General features: G+C 40.8%; 1 protein-coding gene across 2 annotated transcripts in view; it reads right to left on the bottom strand.

The window, feature by feature from the left end:
• The window catches only part of GOLIM4 (golgi integral membrane protein 4), a 259785-nt gene that overhangs the window by 172748 nt on the left and 73331 nt on the right, over positions 1-13706 (bottom strand). The gene's annotated exons all lie outside the window — the stretch shown is intronic.

The following is a 13706-nucleotide window of genomic DNA, read 5'->3' as shown; positions in this document are numbered from 1 at the left end:
CAGGGCAACGAGACAACCAGACTAATAGTGGACTATGACAATCAAAGTACACAAGTGAGAAAAGCCTACAAGAAACATTGGCAAATACTCCGTCTGGATAACACCTTAAGTGAGACCCTGACACGAAATCCCAGCATAACATATCGGAAAACCTCCTCATTAAGAGACATATTAACACAAAGTCATCTAGTACTGCGTGAGGAGAAGAAAAAACAGACATGGCTAACAACACCTGGCTTCTGGAAGTGCCACAAATGTAAGGCCTGTGAGCATGGGATAAACATCAAACAATACTTACTACAGAATGGCAGAAAGGAAATCATATATGACCATATCACCTGTGACTCAAAATGTGTGGTCTACAGGCTCCAATGCCCTTGTGGCAAGTACTACATTGGGAGCACTATAAACAAACTAAAGTTGAGAATATTGCAACATCTAAGGGCGATAAAGAACAAGGACCCTTGCTACCCAATGGCCACACACTTTGCCCAATACCATCAAAGTGATCCCACTCTTTTGAAATATTCGGGGATAAAGTTGTGCAAACTCCCGGAACGGGGTGGAGACCAATTGCAACAATTGAGACGTTTGGAATCAAGAATGATACTGACCATGGGAACAGAAGCACCATTTGGTCACAACTTGGATGCCGAACTGTATGTACATTTGTGATTTGATATATAGACATTTAAGAACATTATGATACTGTCATTCCAATGTGTGGAATTATAGGGAATTCTGAAACTGGCTTTTGAAGTTGGAGTATGTACATGTCTCAAATACTATGGAATCAGAACCGACTAGTTATCCAGATCAAAAGTTCCAAATAGAAAATAGAGAGTGTGGGGGAAGAGGACTTAGAAAAACTGTGGAAGAACAGGATGATAGGAGGAAATTTAGTTAAATTGTAGTACTTCACATATATTATGCTTTGCTGCTCAAGGAGACATATGTCGGAGTAATGTATGCAATTATAAATAATAGGTTGTGTTAGACCTGACTTACGATGTTATGCATTATTGAGACTCACTCCCATGAATGGTTTACACTTTATTAACTAGATAATAGCAGCAATTTTGAAACTTCAGTTTTCTCCTAATCCCTAGATTGTTATATAGTCATAGGTCATCTTCACCCTTAATTCAATTTTTGTCCACTGCTTAAAAATGAGTACAGTACTTTACAGTGAAAGGTATAATGTAATACCTGACCAATGTACATAACTGGACGAATCTGACTGTTAATATTCTATGTAAATACTTTATTTAGAATTATCGGTTCTGAGTTACCAAGGGTACTTCACATTAATTTTGACATTGATATGTAAAACAGAACACAAATTGGTGTAAATACTTTATTTGAATGTATGGTTCTGGATAAGTTTAGGTACTTTACGTTAATTGTACATATTAATGTATATAATTATAAACATGTACTGACCATGCGCTTACTATGCTGGGTTGGAGGTCTAGATGACCATGAAAATAGTAGAGGGTACTTACACTGTTCACGTTATTTAAGCAAGGTCTAGACCTGTGGACTCTATGGTCCAGTGGAAGGCAGGAGCCGAAACGCGTAGACCGTCCGTTTGATGCACGTTCCTTTTTGCACTGGTGTGTAAATAAACAACGCAGAAAACTATCTGTTGCTGTGCAGTGTCTTTGATCTACTTAACGTAGGAGAAAGAAGCTGTGGCAATAAATATATATATATATTTTTTTTTTTTTTAAGGGTACAACCCTACAAACAAAACAGAAAGGGAAATTGAAGGCGGAAGACTACTGCCAACCAAAAAGGTTTCATTTTCTTCTGGTCATCTTATATACATACTTACAAAGTATGAAGACAGACATCGCTAGCATGGCAAGAAAATGTCTCACCACAATGACTGAAGATTATATATTAATAAATTAGATTAAATTCAATGTCATTTTTATACAATTGGGGGCCGGCGCAAAACGAAGGAAAAGAGAAATGGGAGAACTTCAAACGAAGAGTAACATGATTCGGATTCACAAATTAACTAATAATTGAAAAGTTTCTATAAAAAAGCAGACCAATATGGATATATAATTGTAATAGGCACAGTCAATTACGAACATAAAGCAGTTTCATGCCTACATAAAATATCCAACTAACCACATAGTACTGAAAAATAAATCTACAAGACAACATAAAAAGTTTTGCTAAAGAAAGCAGTGACTCTCTAGTAGACAACAAATGCATAACCAAAAGATAGTCCAAATGTCTTACACCTCATTTTTTTAAAATACTTACATTATTCATCACAAATGTTCATAAAAATTTAATTGATCCACTATTTCCACCTAGTATGGCTGCTATAGATTCTGTATTCCAATCACTTGCAGTACTTATTGATCGGAATTTACAACATAATGTAAAGGAAATGTTTTTACATACTAAATACAAGTTTTCTAAAAGAAAATCATAAGTACATGTGAGAATGATTACATACTGTGTACACTGGACGCAAAAAGCCTATACTCACATAGGGCTGTAAAATATGAGGGACAAGTGCATCTGAAAATTAGACATCAATGTGAATAAATGTCTTTTAATGCAATTCATGGAGTTAGTATCAACATACAACTACTCCAAGCACAAAGAAAAAATATTTTTGCTAAGGGAATTAAACGCAAGCTAAAAATTAGTACAGACACTTTAATGAGGGTTTAGAATAAATATATAAATCAACGTTGTTTTACTGCATGGGAGCACTAAATATTGAGAGACAAAGACGATCAATAAAAAGGAAACTATGCTAGCTTATTAGTGTATTTTGGATTGGATGGAGTTAGATGAATAAAATGACAATATATTTGTAGAGAGGGCAGTTATTCAAGAGTGTCCCGGTGATAAGGCAAACGCAGGTGACGTGCATCAAGTTGTAGGCTAAACAAATAGGTTTTTAACAATTTCCAAAATGAAATCTCAAGCATACTTTGGAGTTGTGATGGGAGATAATTTCAGATCGAGGTGACTCGAATGGCGACGGAGGAGCTGCCAGGTCATTTTTTTATGTCATGGGGCAACTTACCGATGTGCATCCCGGAGCACAAGTCCTTTGGAGGGCAGTAATCTCGGATCCTGGCGTTGGGATACTGAGTTTCAACTTCAGGGAAGGCTCTGTATGCAATTGCTAGGACTTTAAATGTGATCCTTTTGCTCACCAGCAACCAGTCTAGTTGTTCTTGGTACCAGGACAGTGAGGGGCACAAATGAATTTAAACAGAAGGCGGACTGAGGGGTTCTGTACCACATGGAGGCGATGTTTTAAATACTATAGTAGACCCAGATAAAGAACATTTGAGAAGTCCAACCTGGATAGAATCATCGCCTGGACCATGGTTATTCGAGCTTTCCCAGGGGAGAAATTCTAGGAACTTTAACATTTTTAGTCTCCCGAAGTAGGATTTCTCCACAGAGGAAATCTGGGCTTTTGAAAGAGATGTCCAGCAAATATCCGTTCTAAATTCCTCACCACTTCCATAGTAGCGAGGGGGTGGGTGGGGAAGAGTGTCTTGGCCGTCTTCCTGTCCATGCTAGTAGGGGTTGGAGCATAGGAGAATCTGTCTTGTCGGTGTTACTTTGTGGGTTATTGTCTCTAACCCAATTCATACCTGCCTTTATGCATGTTGAAAAGGTCTCCTCAGCTGAAGCAGAGTCATCCTCGTAGGTGAGTAATATCGTCCGCATATGAGACCATTTTAGTGCCGTAGGATTCCACCAAGAAAGCGAGGTGAGACACAAATGTTAATGAGAGTGGAGCTCAATGCAGATTCCTGCAGCACACCGCATTTTTGTTTCCTTACATCAGAATGATGGGGCTTCCTCCAAACTGCCGGTTTAATTGGGTTAAAAAAAAAAGAATGGAACCAAGTCAGAGCAGATCCTTTCACCCCAATTGTTGCAAGATTTTGGAGGAAATATAGTCTGAAACAGAATCAAAAGCTGCAGGGTGGTCTAGGAATCAAGGTAACATTATGGCCAAGATCCAGATTCATCTTAATAGATTCTGAAATTTCCAACAGGGCAGTTTCCGTACTAGGACGTGCTCTGAAACCAGATTGTGAGGAATGTAGAAGATTGAAAGCCTCCAAAATCTCAAAGAGCCACGTGTTAACCATTTTTTTAGGATTTCTGAGGCAGCCGGAAGAGGGACATTAATCTGAAACTTAAAAGAATCTGTGCCCACGTGCTTTCTGTTTTTAAATTTAAAAAAAAAAAAAAAAAATTGATGGCATTTGCCCTTTTCCAAGATTTCGGCAGTATGCCTGACTGCACAGAGGCTGCAAATAACTTATGAGAGTCTGGGCAGATAGTGTCTGCTATCTGCCTCCGCATGCGTAGAGGCTACAGATCTAGTGGAGAGTCAGATTTACACTTTCGGAAACAGTCTCCCAACTCTTCCTCAGAAGATTGTAGGAGTAGTGAAAGTATTCCCTTCGAAGGTGGCGGCACCGGAATCTGGACTGTCAGTAGATTTGACTGAATCCTCGTGACGATCAATAAGTCACTCAGCTTAATACATAAGTTCTTATTGACCTCAAGGCGAGGAAAATACCTTGGGATCAGTAAAGTGTGAGACAAAATTGAAGATTTTCTTAACAACATTAAGACAATCGGCAGGGATCGATGTCAACCATGCCGATATACTACATTTCCCAAGAGTATCGTGGCCATGTGATCGGCCGGCTGAACTTTTTCGAACTACATTACCCATGATTCTTCCGGTCACGTGATCGGCTGGTCACGTGACCGTTTAGCAGCAAAGAATACACAAATATGGCACTGACTTTCGAGCCGGTGCCTCCCCAGACAGCGCAGAAAGACGCTGGGAGACACAGACGGATAGGTCAGTAGCGGTATGTGGTACTTTAGTTCTGCTCTTTAGCGCTAGCGATGGAACTAACTCTGCGCGCGCAACACTGGCATGGGAAGCATCACTGCCTGTGACGGGAGTTCTGACCACAGTACGAGTTATACGAAATGGCCCTTAAAATTAGGATTGAACGCACCTAAAAGATCCTTGTAGATGCTGATAACCAAGGCATTAAGGTCATTGCTGCCAGTTGCGGGCACACCCAAAAGATCATGGTACGCACAGACAACTAAGGTATCATGATCATGATTATAACTGCCTATTGCGGGCACCATGTTTCCCGGGTTTCTCATTGATATACCCAGAGATATCAATCTTATGACCTCGACTGAGATAGCATATATACCTTTTGACTATCTTACAAATCTTTAAAGATCTACATCAATATGACAAAGGGTTTGCGCTGATTTATTCCATATATGAATTAGACCCAAAGAGTAAGATCGCTGTTACCCATATCTGTAGAGAACAGTGCTCTGTCGATATGGAGGCGATCTGAGACAGCATAACGGGTACTAACATCTTAAGCTATGCATAGCTGATGTTTGAGGAGTTGGGTATTATATCTGTACCTGCCAACCTGTGAAAAATCTTTTGACTACCCACTGATTGAATGTCTTCTATTGTTTTTAAGTAGAGCAGTGCTCCTCTCACCTGAGCTGTAGCCAGGTGGGATGATGCGTTATCCCCATACCTACTTGGTAAGTGGTCAACTGTTATGGAGTAATGAAAATTATACATACTCCACCTTGACAAAATATACATAGTGTACTATGTGTTTTGACATTTTTGCATTGTTTTGTCTTTATTCTCTTCTTCTTTGCTTGGTACTCCTTGTTTCCTGTCCTTGATACAACGTTCCAACAGTGATGTGGTGGATTAATTAAATTTGAACAACCTGGAATCAACAGGTGATAAAACTATTTTTTTATTCTCACAATTGGTGCAGTAGCAAACATTCTGGTCCTGATGAGAGCAGTGGCGTAACTGTCACCTATGCTGAAACATGTCGACCCCTATTGCAAACAGATATTATGTTAAATCTGTTGCTATGTCACATAATTTTTCAAATTTGGACGAACTGAGAGAAATTATTAAAGTTCATCTTCGACTCAGTCCTATCCAATTTTAATGCTTTTCACGTTCACTTTGCACTGCTATTCAGTTACCTACTCACAATACTATTTTCTGGTATTATCCATTTGTACACATATTCATCAATGGTTAAGTTCCAGCCACAACTACATCTTCAGGCTGTGGATCTTTTCTCCTGGGTAAGGAGAACCCATATGATGTAAAAGGGCGGTACCGAGTGGCAACTGATGGGATTTTTCCTATACCCTTGAAATTTTGTTTATTGGCATTTCACACATATATACATTTATTGGTTTTTATCCACGTTGTTAGTAATTAGTTGTGTATCAGATGGTTCACATAGTAGAGTTCCTTTTAATTTGACCCCTAGACACTTTTTGTTTTCAGTACAATTGTTTGGGGCATGTGTCTAGATGTTGGTCATTAATCCTGCCCTTGGACCCTCTCTTTAACAGTTGTGTTCTGTTGAATTCGAGGTACCCACAAAAGGAGTTGGTCACTTGGTCGGAGACTTCGGCTGGGGACGTAGGTGGATAGTTTCTGGGGAGATATCGTGGGCCTTTGCCTAGCGGGGCGTTATACGCAAGGAAGCAGATTTTGAAATCAGTATAAAAGTGAATTCTGCCTTAAGAAGAAGTGTCTCTTAAAAATTCTTAAGGGACAATATAAACAAAATTAGAGCGATCTTGAAGAAAAACAAATTAAATGTAGGCTTGCATGCCTGAGATTTTTTTATTAGTCTGGGAATGGCCCAATCCTTACTGTACTGTAGTAATTGTGGAACTGGTTGTCTTCCTTTATGACTGCAACATATAAAGCAATAAGTGGAAAAAGGCAATTTTACTTTCACCATGTCACCAATACATTGTTTTGAACTAATTTGTGAAGAAACCATTTTTTTATCAACACCAGTATTCCCTTTAGCTCTTTTATAAATGCTATTCAAGTCAGATTTCAAATTAGTTTTTTCTAACCATGAAAGAGAAATTTCTTGCTGGGGATTTCTTCCTTTAAATAACAAAAATTGAGTACATTTTGTAGAAGAATGTGGAGTACACAAATAAGACCAAACTAAACTAGCTACATGACCTTCAACGTCAATATGACTTTTAAAAGCTAATTGTATTCCTTCCACTAAAATCTTATTAAATCTTTCTACAAGACCATTCATGTTCGGAGAATATAAAGCAGTTTTGATATGTTTGATGTTAGACTTTTTAATAAAAGTATTAAACAAATAAGAAGTGAATTGTGCTCCATTGTCAGAAACAATAGTTGAAGGTAAACCTTCTCTTTGGAAAATATCCTTTAAAAAACAAATTACAGCAACAGAATCAACTTGTGTCAACCATTTATATTCAACCCATTTAGAAAAGTAATCGATAGCAACAATAATATACACTTTGCAAGACTCAATACCTTCATATGGACCTAGAATATCAATCGCTATCTTACTCCATGGAACATCAGGAATCTCAATATTTTCACAATGAGAGTGCACAGGTTTTAAAACTTTATCCGAATTCGCACATAAAGAGCACTTCTTAACAAAATGAATAATGTGATCACCCATAAAAGGCCACCAAAAAATGTCTCTTACTTTTTTAATCGTGCTAGATTGACCTAAATGACCTAAATGAGCAGTAGAAATAATCTTTTGTCTAATAGACCTAGGAGGTACATTATTTATTTATTATTTAGAAGTTTTCTATAGCGCTAACAAGACCCGAAGGTATCAGAGCGCTTCACAGTAGTGGGCATGAAAAAGAGAACAACATGAAACAAACCCAATAAAAGCAAATCGGCGACAGACAATTTGGAAAGAAGAAAAGTTCGGACAGCAGGGCTTCTCAGTACTGGATTCAACAATACCGCATGGATTCTGAGACGTTTGCAGCTCCAAGTTATCCATAACCAAGGGAGCGGATCAGGCACAAGGATTTAAGTTGGCTCTTGAATTCTGCATAGGACGGTAGAGTTCTGATGTGCGGGGGGATGGCGTTCCATATTTTGGGGGCATTTCCTGAGAAAGAGCAGTCCGCAGTTCTCTTCCTTCTGGTTTTTGGTAGGATGAGCAGTAGGGAATTAGAGCTTCTCAAATTTCTGGCTTGGCCTGCTTTTTTGAGCTTGTTAGCCAGGTATTTCGGTTTGCCGGTGTGGAGAGCCTTGTGGGTTAGGCAGGCCGTTCTGAAGGTACTTCGCATTTCCACAGGGAGCCATTCGAGTTCTTTAAGAGCCAGGGAGATGCGATCATATTTTTTGCAGCCTGTGATCATTCTTGCTGCCGCGTGAAGTGTTGTTTTTAGTGGAGCCAGGTGGGATTTGGGGATGCCTGTTAGGATTGAGTTCCCATAGTCCAGTCTTGATAGAACTAGAGATTGCGTGGCTAGTTTGAGGTCCTTGTTGGGAATGTAAGGTTTAATTTTGTTCAAAAGTCTGAGGTTGAAGAATGCGCTTTTCGCCGAGTTCTTAATGTGATTTGTCAGGGTTAGTTTAGGGTCTAAGGTGAAGCCCAGGGATTTAACGGAGTCGGCTAGCGTGAGGTTACCCTTGAGAGCATCGATCGACTTTAGCCACTCGGTGATTTGAGGGTTATCTTCTTTGTTTGAGATGAGGAGTGTTTCTGTCTTATCGGGGTTGAGTTTCAGGTGATTCTTTGTCAGCCAGTCTTGAACTTCATTTAGGATATCGTTGAGTCTCTGGATGTCTTTAAGAGAGGAGATTTCCAGGTAAATCTGCGTGTCGTCCGCGTAGAGGTGGAAGTTGATGTTGGCGTTCCTGAGTAACTTAGCGAGTGGCTCCATGTAGATGTTAAAGAGCTGGGGGGAGAGCACCGATCCTTGAGGGACACCCTTGTTGACTTGCTGGGTATCGGAGGTGAAGTTCTTGATTTTTATTAGTTGCGAACGGTTGTGTAAAAAGGAGGAAAACCACTTGAGAACTACCTCGCCAAGGCCGGCTCTTTCTTGGAGAGTCGTGATGAGGAGCTTGTGGTCCACCGTGTCGAACGCTGCTGAGAGATCAAGGAGTATGAGGAGGCAGCACTTGTCAGCGTCAAGAGATCCATGGATGTCATCTATGATGTTCAACATCGCGGTTTCAGTGCTGCGGCCTTGTCTGAAGCCAGATTGGAGGGGGTCCAGGAGATTGATGTTGTCCAGGTGTTGCGTCAGTTGCAGGAGTACACAGCGTTCAAGTGTTTTCGAGAGTAAAGGGAGGTTAGATATTGGTCTGAAATTGTTCAGGTCAGTTGAGTCGAGACCGGGTTTTTTCAGGAGGGGAGTGACTTGTCCCATTTTTAGACAATCGGGGACCACACCGCTTTGTAAGGAGCTGTTTATGATTCTTCCCCAGATAGGCGCTAAGGTAAGCTTCATTTGTTTGATTAAAGATGGGGGGATGGGGTCTGAGATGTGTGCTGAAGGTTTGGAGGTCGAGATCAGCGCGATTATCTCAGTTTCCTGGACGGGGCGAAAGCTTAGCCAGGGGGAGGGAAAGGAGTCGGATGGGAGTGCCACTGGGGAGGTCGAGTAGCTCTTCTGGAGGTGTGGGTTGTTGATGTCTAGAGATAGTTCGATTTTTTGGACTTTGACGTTGAAGAAGTTGGCAAAGTTGTCACAGAGTTCTTTGGAAGCCTGTAGGGTTGAGGGCAGGGGCTTTGTTGTTTGTTGTCTGATTATGTTGTAGAGTTCTTTGGGTCTGTTTTTGGATTTGACCAATGCCTCACGGAAGAAGCTGGATTTCTTGTTTTTGATATGGTTGTTGTACTTCCTGCGGGCTGATTTTAGTTGAAGGCGGAGAATGGCGGTTGGGTTGTTTCTCCACTTTCTTTCTTTGGTTCTCAGGTTTCTTCTTTCTGCGTTGAGGTCCGCAGTGAACCAGGTTCTGGATGGAGTGGCTCGGCTTCTTTTGAGTTTAAGAGGAGCTAGATTGTCAAGTATGGCGACTACCCCCGAGTTATAGTGGTCGACAGCAATCGCCTTTCAAAATAAGACTACCATTACAAATTAACTCGTCCTTAACCTTCCAAAACACAGCAAGATCTTTAGAAAGATTTTTCTCAACAGGCCAACGATCCACAATGTATTTAGAAACAATCTTGAGATCTTCATCCAATTCCATGTTGACCTCTTTATACCAGCCACATGAAAACGGTCAAGTGGAGAGATTTAATCGGGTGCAGAAGAATTTTATTGTGGAACTAGCAGCCCGTCCCGACCTTGTCCGGGAGCAATCAGGCTTCCCCGACATAGCCCAGGCCCCCGGCCGCTCCGTCCCCCGCCTGCCCGACATTGTCTCCCGGAGCCTTATCTTAGCCGCCACTCCTCAGTTCACTGCTCCTCCTTCTGTTTTGGTGCAAGTCCCCGTCCCCCGCCTGCCCCGACCCCTGACTGCCCGCTTACCTCAGCCGCCGCTCCTCAGTTCACAGCTCCTCGCCGCTGGTCACCGCTCCTCACGCCGGTTCCGCTGCTCCTCACCTCCTCCCCCGCGCCATGTCCGCTGCTCGTGACCGCTCCTCCCCCGCGCCATGTCCGCCGCTCCTCCTCGCACTCCTGGACGCCGCACCTCCCCGCGCTCCTGACGTCAGCACGCAGGTCGCGGCCGGCGCTACTTCGAGGGGACTACTTTTTTTATAATGTACATTTTTTAAATATAACGTATTTTTTAACTTTATATAGCCTATGTCCATCTGCACACCCTGAGGATTACAACGATGTATCGGGTGTGTGGATTGGTGCTGTGGTTCCCGAGTTTACCCGCCTCAAAGTTCTTCCTTCATAAAAGTAGTATAGATCTATCAGATGTAGGGAAAATTGGGTAAGTGCATTAAGAGAGAGGTTGTGGATTTATCGCATTACGTCCCATTCCACTACAGAGGTGAGTCCTTTTAAACTATTCAAAGGTCGCAACCCGGCATCCAATGTTTTACCATGGTGGTTAAAAGAGAAATATAACAATGTATTAGTGGATGATAAGGAGAAGGTTACTGATGTTGCCAAACGTGTGGAAGACAAGCAATTAAAAACAAAGATATGGTATGATAAGAAATGGAATGCAAAAAAAACAATATTTTCAGGTGGGAGAATGGGTTAAAATTCGTAAACCAGGTTTATTGTCCAAAGGGTCTAATAAATTTAGTGATCCTATTGAAATAAAAAAAAAAGTGTTTACTAACAGTGTTATGACCCAAGATGGTAGAATTTGGAACATGGGAAGATTGGCCAAATGTTCCAATTTTTATAATGATCACAGTGGTTCTGTATTGGTGTTTACATTGCTTGTTTACTTCAATAAAGCTTTTTAAACTTTAAAAAAATAACGATTGATAATATATGAACTAGAAGAGTGTGCAGATATTCCATAATAATAATAAGTATGTGTTCTGACAATCATACAAGATGATATTTACATATTTCCAAACTTTCTAGGAGAATTCACAATCTACATCTGGTGCAAAGATTCCCTTACCACATCCACCATATCTTCTTATTCACAAAAGACAAATAAAATAGACAAATATGACTAATAAAATGTTCCATGTCCCACGTTTTATATCCCTTCTTTTGCATACTAATTAGGAGTGTATTCTGCAATAGGTTTTTGTTACTGTTAATATCAGAGATAATATCTGTTATTCTGGAAGTTCTGTAATTTCGGAATACAAGTGCACAGATTATATAAATCTAGGTTTATATGCAGGAAAACCTGTCAAGATTAAAGTGTATGTACCAGAATCGAACCTAATGCTACAAGTACTGAACTTGTGAATTAATGCTAAATAAAATAAAGTGATTATTGCAACAAGCTATGGCATCCAAGTCTACAAGATATTTAAATAAAAAGCATACGGCAAGGAAAATGTTAGTGTCAGCAAAGTAAATCAAATAGCATACACTAGGTCTTTAGTTACATGCGACCTCTGCAGCCTAACAAAAGAACTACTATATGGCCCCATCACCAAAATCTATTAAGACATCAACGGGCCAATATAACCATCCCCAAAATGCCATGCTCCTGGTTGACACACTATCTAAACAGAATGAAATCATACAAATTACATGAAAGCCAATGTCCGAAGGGGTTGAGCCAAGCCGACTCACAGTACTACTTATTGTTCTCTAGGGAATAATTTCAACTATATGGCAAAATGTATTTGCCATCCACCTTATAAGGATGGCAAAGTAAAATGTGTAGAAATTTTCTGCAGCATTTTTTAGATAGAGTCTGGGCAGCGCATGCGCTGCTCTGCAGCATGCTGTTTTGAAGTAAGGAATAGAAGCTCCGCCCACTCTCCGCCCATATTTTTTCATTGGCTTCTGTCATTGCCCTTCATAAATGCTGGCTTCTGATTCACTAATAGGCTTGTTCGTCCATTCACGGTCAGTCATTTTAAGTCTGTGAGCACCATTTCTTTATTTTTTTGTGTTTAAATCTGTTTTATTGATTCTATACAGTTTGAGAGGTGACATTTGACATGTGGTGTTTCGCCAAACAATAAAGACATTTATAATACACCATAGGCATCTGTTAGCGGTCAATACCGGTCCTTGTATAGTGCCGGCTTTACAGTATACAGCATATATGATCAACTGGTCAAGATAGTTATCCGTTGAGAAACCTTCACATTATACATCGTTCAGTCACTGCTACTCAGTATGCAGAATTACAGATGGTTACAGTTAAATAAAAATTGACCATGTACAATATTCTGCATGAGTTTTCTAGCTTTATGGTATAAAGCCAATGAACAACTAACAAAACATGAACAATTACATTGACCTACTCATATTACGGCTTTCCCACGTCTTCACTCTTGCGTACTTTATGTTTGTGACAGTGCTTTATTCTGTATCTCCCATTTACGACGCCCACTCCTGTGCGTGCACTTAAGTAAAGTATATATGTCAATGGAATACCACGGCTCTCCCACTTATGGCGCACACAGTGTATTCTGTCTATTCTCCCCCCCTCCCTCAGCTGGACTGCGCCTCAGGTCTCTCCCTCCCTATCTGCTGCAATTCATGCAAGAAAACATCCCAATGCATTGCTGTGGGTTCTTGACGCAACCCCAACGTTTCCTCACGCCTGATAGCGAGGCTCTCTGCCTTAGCCCGTGCAAGCAATGAATGACGTCACGCCCGCACATGTGGAGAATCCGCCACTTTCCATCGTTTAGTAACTAGTCTTAGCAACTACTATCCCCAGATCCAGGAATTTTGATGCTACTTTTGTGGTGGACGTCCTCCTAAATTGGTGCATTTAGTACACGGACCATTCAAAAGGCAGCTCTAGGTTTGTGCAGGTGTGTAACATTCTAGCTATTGCGTTCCAATATGCGCTTATCCGGGGACAACTCCAAAGCATGTGCATCAGATCAGCCCCTGGTTCAGCGCACCTCGGGAACGCCACATTTCCGCGATGAAAGTATTGTTTGATCTTGGCAGGTGTGAGATAGGCCCTGTGGATAATATATAATTGAATCTGCCTAAACCGTATATTTCTGGGTATGCGTATCAGGCTTTCCAGTATCCGTGCCCATTCCTTGTCTATCAACTGGCTTCCCAAATCTAACTCTCAACATTCAGCGCGCCATGCATGCTTTCACTTTCCAGTCATTATGTATCTCATTTACAAGAGTTTGAGCTATTGCCATTGGACATGACAATGCCTTATTTGTGTTTAATATTAAAACAGATAAATAAAA

This window comes from Lissotriton vulgaris, chromosome 11 (genome assembly GCF_964263255.1).
Source record: "Lissotriton vulgaris chromosome 11, aLisVul1.2, whole genome shotgun sequence".
In the NCBI taxonomy this organism is placed as follows: domain Eukaryota; kingdom Metazoa; phylum Chordata; class Amphibia; order Caudata; family Salamandridae; genus Lissotriton; species Lissotriton vulgaris.
Note: the sequence above shows the minus strand (reverse complement) of the source record. Positions and strands in the feature narration are given on the sequence as shown.